We start from the raw sequence: 8,107 nt of genomic DNA on the forward strand, positions 1-8,107 counted from the left end.
TGCATCCAACCAGAGAATGGGACAGGTTTACCAAGTTGTAAAACAGCTATGCAACAAGAAAACTAATAAGAGCATGCCAATTAAAGACAAACAAAACAACACATTATCATCCGAAAAAGAACAAAAGGAAAGATGGAAAGAACATTTTCAAGAAGTTCTCAATAGAAAAGAACCAGAAAATACAGTTAGCATCGATATCACAGAAACACCATTAGAATTAGATATAGATCTTTATGCGCAAACCAAACTAGAAATCCAGAGAGCACTAAAAAGTTTTAGGAATAGAAAGGCACCAGGCATTGACCAATTAAATGCTGAACTCTTTAAAGCTGATGTTAAGCAAACATCAGATATCCTTTACCCAGTTTTTAAAGAAATTTGGGAGAACAACATCATACCAGACAACTGGTCCGAAGGTGACATCATAAGGATACCAAAGAAAGGTGATCTTACTAATTGCAATAACTGGAGAGGTATCACTCTTCTCTCTATTCTTAGCAAAGTATTTTGCAAAATCCTAATTTCAAGAATTAAAACAGCTATAGACAGAACACTGCGACAAGAACAGGCAGGTTTTAGACAAGGACGAAGCTGTATAGACCACATATTTGTCCTCAGAAACATCCTCGAACAATGTGCAGAATGGCAAAGAAAAATAATCATCAACTTTGTAGATTTTGAAAAGGCTTTTGACAGCTTACACAGACAGGGATTATGGACCATCTTAAAAAGCTATGGAATTCCTGAAAAAAAAAATACAACTCATCAAAGCCTTCTACGACAACTTTAAATGTACTGTAGACTCTGACCAAGACACTAGTTTTTTGGTAAAATCTGGAGTGAGGCAAGGATGTGTGATGTCATCTCTCTTGTTTATCATTGCAGTCGACTGGGTGATGAAATCAACAATGTCATATACCAACAACGGAATAAGGTGGACACTCACTTCAAACCTAGAGGATATAGACTATGCAGATGATCTAGCATTAGTATCCCATACTGAAAATCATATGAAAGAAAAAACGGAGAGATTAGAACAGAATGCCAGAATGATTGGTTTGAAAATCAACTCTAAGAAAACACAAATAATGACAGTAAACATGCTTAATGCACCAGACATCAAAGTAAATGGAGAACAACTGGAATTGGTTAAGTCCTTCACTTACCTATGTAGTGTTGTAACAGCGGAAGGTGGAGCTGAACAGGACATCAAAACTAGAATTGGCAAGGCAAGATCAGCCTTTCACAGACTAAGAAACATCTGGAAAACACCATCAATCAGAAAAAAGACCAAACTGAAAATCTATAACAGCTGTGTAACATCAGTTTTACTTTATGGAGCTGAATGCTGGAGAATGACCGAAAAAGACATTAACAGGTTATCCAGCTTTCATAACACCTGCCTACGTAGAATCATGAAGATATACTGGCCAAACAAGATAACAAATGAAGATCTTCATAAGAAAACAAAAAGCCAAGATATTGAAACCACTCTGCTACAGAAAAGATGGAGATGGCTTGGTCATGTCCTAAGAAAACCACAAGGAGATATGACCAAAGTTGCATTAAGATGGACACCAGAGGGAAAAAGGAAGAGAGGACGACCAAAAACAACATGGCGTAGAACAATAGAAACAGAGATGAAAGAGAGAGGTTACACCTGGGGAACTATTGAGAAAAAAGCAGAAAACAGAGAGGAGTGGCGGAAACTTGTCCTTGCCCTATGTGCCAAAAGGCATAACAAGGACTAAGTAAGTAAGTATGTAGTTGGAACTCCCTCCCCCTTTGTCCAGGGTTAGGACCCCCTTTTTAAAATGGCTGGACCCGCCCCTGCCGCTTTCATAACACTTCTTTTTAGCATACTGAATATTATGATGTTCTTACTTTTAGTTCAGGTCCTGATAAAAAAAAATACATATTCAGTGACGCAACGTCAGATATTGCTACCATTTAGTGTAACAGACAAATGACGTTAAATTGAAAACGTACACTATCTAATTCTTCCTGCTTTCCTGTTTTGGTAAATGCAAAGTATAACACACAAGTGTAAATGCCGTGAGAATCCAATCCAATATGATTTTATAATTAACATGAAATGCAATTTTACTGCTAGTAATTATGTGTTTTTGGAGGAATATTGCTGCATTATATATTCAACCCGAGTATGATTTTATTCAAGCAACATACAATAGCTTATAGTTATGATACTGATGTTTTCTTACTTTTTGATCGTCTTATAGATGTGTATTTTTGTAATGTGTGCATCATTTCGTTTTGTTGAAAGCAGGACATTTGTATTTAGTAGAGGAAGGAACAAGCGAATGCTGTTTATGCCGTCCCTATAGCTAGCATAATGCTTCTGGCGACGTCAAATTATGATAACGGACAAACTTGCAAGACATTTTCATTAATCCGTATTTTTTTATAGATAACCATGTAATGTTAATGCTATTTGGTGTACCAACTTCAACTTTAAAAGTACTTTTTATTGGTATGGTTATCAAAGCCGAAAAATAATCTTCACGAAATCAAATCTCTGTTTTTTTGGCCGTAAAAGTTTTGTGAAGGCATGAAAGTTTAACTCGGACATTTCCGCAAGACATTGCAAATCTATTGTTTTGAATTGAATATGTAGCTCAATTTATTTTCAAATTCGAATTTTGGAAGCTTACACTTAGTACAAAACGATCGTGCTTACAATTTAATGAATTTTCTGTAAATTTTTTATTTATGAACTGAAATGTTTGAAGTTTCCAAATTAAATTTCCGATGGAACATTTCCGTACATCATATTCTTTTGAAAATATGTATGCAAATTTTAAATGGAGACAGCCTTGTTAACCAATAAACACTGGACACTTTAAATTTGCAAAACACTCATTTGCAAATCCGCCGCCGCCTCAAATAAGAGCTACAGTGTCATGTATATAACCAAAATGTGCGGAATTACATGGGATTCAATAATTTCATTTGTTTTCTACTGTTACCATTATATTTATTTTGCTATTTGATTTATAAAAACATGGGATTTTCAATATCCCATGGGACAGGGCAAAATCCCATGGGATTTACCATTATCCCATGGGATTTTGGTTAAATCCCATGGGATTTTTTTTGGTCCCATGGGATAATTTTAGTCCCATGGGATATTTGTTGTCCCATGGGACAAAAAAAATCCCATGGGATTATTATTATCCCATGGGATTTTTAATATCCCATGGGACAAAATAAAATCCTATGGGATTCAAATTATAAATATATAGATATAAATATACAGTAATGTGTATGTTACAATGTATTCTATTTGGTAGTAAATTGTTATAAGATGAATCTTTTTAATTGAATATCTTTTTTCTTTGGAAATGTTAATACAACATATTGTTCTATAACTGTTCAAAACTTAACTTTTAAACAATAAAGTAGATAATGTAAGTATCAATATATGTTTATTTATGAATTATAGAATACTTTGAAACACTATTATTTACCATTTGAAATCAATGAAAAACTCTAATATAAGGCTGAACATACTAGTACTGTAAATTCAGAAATTATTGCGTGCATTTATTATTGGATTTTTGTCATTTAAGACTAAAATGAGATTTTAATTTTTTACGATTTTGAGATCAGTTTAATTCATATAAAATATTTCTAAATGGGAGTTTAAATTATTGCTTTTACAACTGTGTTGCAATTTTTGCAAATATAAACCCTCACAATAATTCTTGAATTTACAGTAGCTATTTAAGTAAATCTATTTTTTTTTTCACAATATCTCTCCACACAAAACATTAATAGTTTCTTATCATCCAGCATTGTGTAATTTTATAGTCCACTTTTTGGTCATTCAGCACAGAACATTGATATTATTGTGGTTACAATATCTTTTGGTATTTAAAAGATCTTCAAATCATTGACTGAGTGATGAAAATAATAGCTGATCCAACTTTTGTCTTTGAATTTATTCTGGTCTTTTTTCCATGTTTTCTCCATTTATTCTAGGTGATGAATTTCAATCCTTCTGAAAAAGAACCAATAAAATCTGAAGTATTATATAAAAAATTTTGCATACATGTAGCAATAATATGATTTTTAATAAAAATAGCTATGCGGTATGGATTTTTACTGATTGTTAAAGGTTGTCCAGTGTCATCAGTTGCTAACCTCTTACATCCTTTGGTCTCTGATGAAGAGTTGTCAAATTAGCAATATATCACATCTTCCTATTCTAATACTACCGGTATATAACAATCAATTAATTTATTCTTCTTTAAAATATTTGGGTATTTTCCCAAGTTATATATCATATATATATAAAGATCAATGTTAAAACTTTAGGCAATTATAATAACATATTCCATTATTCACTAGAATTTTCAATATATTATACAAAATGCAGACAACAGAAACAATATATCTTTAAGCTTTTGAAGTTCTGACAGAGTTCAATTTGTGTTTAATTTCAATGTAAAAATAGTATACTGAAATATATCACGTCATAGAATGTTCATGCAAAATTTCGAAGAGTTGCGTGAACATTTCGCAAATTGTGCGAGTTTTATGTCCCGAGTTTGTTACATGGGACAACGCTAAGTTAACGTTTTTCGGATAATCTGTGTCTTCCTAAGCCTATGCATTTTATATTTTTATTCTTTCTCTATCATAATGTGAAAATGTAAGAATCAATCTTTATTTTCATGTAGAATTTGAAATATTTATTTCAGCATTTCTATAAAAAAATTCCGGTCAAATATTTACTTAACGCTATTTTTCGTGGTAGTAGCAATATCTAACTTTGCGTCAGTACAGAAAGAAGTGTTACAATTAAAGTTTCGTGTTTTTCTAGGCAGAAATGATTGTGCAATGCCATTATACAGGTTTAAAAGAGCTCAAATGATTTTCTTACTGGACAGTGGTCACTTCATTGGATATTTCACTGTATCATGTCGTGAAATTAATGCAGGTTCAATTCATAACAATGCACAAAACCGGTTCAACTACTTTTGCAAGGCGAAAAAGAAAGTCGAATCGTGAAGCCAATAAACAATATTTTTTTAATCTGAGCATGCAAATTGAAGATTACGTTATATATTTTACATTAAATATATTTGCAGAATAATAACTTTGGTAATGAGAGTCCCAGACAATATATTAATTGACTGTTTTCCCACTAATTCCACGTGTCTTAAGTAGTAGTTTACTCGTAGTAGCCCACAATGCATTGTAGTTCATTGAGTCGATTGGTCAGTTTTTCAAGGCCATATTGGCCTTGTGTTTTGGAAATTACTATGCAAATATATTCTGACGTCAGAAGTTCTCGACCTGTTAAAAAAAAATGTTTTTCATTGTTTTTAATCGTTTAACAGGTCGAGAACTCTAGATTTTCTGACGTCAGAATATATTTGCATAGTAATTTCCAAAACACAAGGCCAATATGGCCTTGAAAAACTGACCAATCGACTCAATGAACTACAATGCATTGTGGGCTACTACGAGTAAACTACTACTTAAGACACGTGGAATTAGTGGGAAAACAGTCAATTAATATATTGTCTGGGACTCTCATTACCAAAGTTTTTATTCTGCAAATATATTTTATGTAAAATATATAACGTAATCTTCAATTTGCATGCTCAGATTAAAAAAATATTGTTTATTGGCTTCACGATTCGACTTTCTTTTTCGCCTTGCAAAAGTAGTTGAACCGGTTTTGTGCATTGTTATGAATTGAACCTGCATTAATTTCACGACATGATACAGTGAAATATCCAATGAAGTGACCACTGTCCAGTAAGAAAATCATTTGAGCTCTTTTAAACCTGTATAATGGCATTGCAAAATCATTTCTGCCTAGAAAAACACGAAACTTTAATTGAAACACTTCTTTCTGTACTGAATATGTATTTTTTTTTTATCAGGACCTGAACTAATAGTAAGAACATCATAATATTCAGTATGCTAAAAAGAAGTGTTATGAAAGCGGCAGGGGCGGGTCCAGCCATTTTAAAAAGGGGGTCCTAACCCTGGATAAAGGGGGAGGGAGTTCAAACTACATGTCCCCATTCAAATGCACTGATCGTCCAAAAAAAGGGGGTCCATCCCCCGGAACCCCCGCCCCCATGGATCCGCCACTGAGCGGGTACTGTATATAGCTCAATACATTTTTTATAGTTTCATCCATCGGTAATATCCGTTTGTTGCTATTTTTATCACAAAATATACCTCAGAGGTTTTTTATCGTTCGGCTGCTGTCCTGTTGACATATGTAAAATATCTCCAATATTAAAAGTCTCTGGATCATAGTGGGTGCCATATTACCTATTATTTTTTTTCTAAAACGTATTTTGTATATAGAAATAAGAAGATGAGGTATGGATGCCAAATGAGACATCTTTCCAACAAAGACATACTTTAGTAAAGTAAGCAGTCATAGGTCCAATGCTGAAAAGTAAGCTATTAATGACCCAAAAATTACTTGTGTAAAACAATCCAAACCAAAAAAAAACCAAAAAAAAAAAACCGGCCCAATTAAATATATAAAAGGACAAGAAATCTATCCCATCAAAAAAAAAATATATTGTACAGGAGCCTGACAGTGTATTTCAGTGGTTGTCGTTTGTTTATGTGTTACATATTTGTTTTTCGTTCATTTTTTTTATATAATTAAGGCCGTTAGTTTTCTCGTTTGAATTATTTTACATTGTCATATCGGGGACTTTTATAGCTGACTATGCGGTATGGGCTTTGCTCATTGTTGAAGGCCGTACGGTGATCTATAAATGTTAATTTCTGTGTCATTTTGATCTTTTGTGGACAGCTGTCTCATTGGCAATCATACCATATCTTCTTTTTTATTATAGATCCAACGCTGCAATTTTCACAGAACATATAAAATTTTCCACCTTGTCGCACATACATATGGATAAAATCATTACAGCTTATTTCCTAATGCATGTGGAGCAAAACTATGGTTAGCTTGCTTGCTTTGTTTGTATATTGTACAAAATATAAAATATACAAGTTAAACTATGCCTATATCTATATTGTTTACAGATGTAAATCTTATTTTCAAAGCTTGTATAAACAACTATACAAACAAAGCAAGCAAGCAAACCAAAGTTTTACTTTGCAGGTTTAAGAAATCAGCTGTAATGATTTTATTCAGTTTGGCAAATGTCCGAGACCATTAAAAAACGAACAAACTGAAACTACAGTTGCTGACTTCACTACCTTAAAAAAAAGGGAACAGTTTGGAAGTCCCATATACTGAAATGTGACCAACAAAAACACTTATAGATTTTGTTAACACTGCCATGTATGTAAATATTTCTTCGCCTTTTTTACGAACACAAAATTCAAGGATTTGCCTTTAATTATCTATACGAACATTGCTGTACTCTTGAATATCAGCACCGGCTGTTATCGACGGCTTACTTTATACCAGTAAGTTGGTCTCATGGGTAATTGTGTTTTTTCGCTGTTGTTTCATTGCTTCTGGTGGACAAATACATGAAATCTCTGTGCCATCATCAAACATGTTAATGGCTATATATCAGGTAATTCAAACCCTTTTTTCTTCGCATAGAAACAACTATTCGTTAATCTGAGCATGGAAGTAATACTTTATATCACGAACTATAAATGAGGATACACAAAATAAAAAACTAAGCGAAATTGTGAATCCCGCATATTGCACGAAAAAATGTGTTGTATTTCAGTAAATAACACGTGTTGTTAGTTGATTGTAAACACGTAGTAGTCCATCATGCATTGTGACTCATTTAGTGGATTGGTCAAAAACCTAGGTAAAAATAAATTGCGTCACATGTAAATAAACAATTACATGTGCGAGAACATAAGTATGCTAATTTATGCATTTCCATATAAGGTAGTGGTCCCGACCTGTTTAAGAATGATTTTATGTGAATCAAATTAGTAATCAAATGATTAACCGTAGTTTCAGTTTCATTGTTGACATTCTTTTTCTTTAAATAACCAGTACACGTACAATGCATGCGTTGTCAATCTCTACCTAGGGGTTAAATTGAAGTTCATATGAATACGGATTTAAAGAGGTCGACTCATTCACGTGCAAGTGAATTACTAA

The sequence above is a fragment of the Mytilus edulis genome, chromosome 8 (assembly GCF_963676685.1).
Source record: "Mytilus edulis chromosome 8, xbMytEdul2.2, whole genome shotgun sequence".
Taxonomy (NCBI): Eukaryota; Metazoa; Mollusca; class Bivalvia; order Mytilida; family Mytilidae; genus Mytilus; species Mytilus edulis.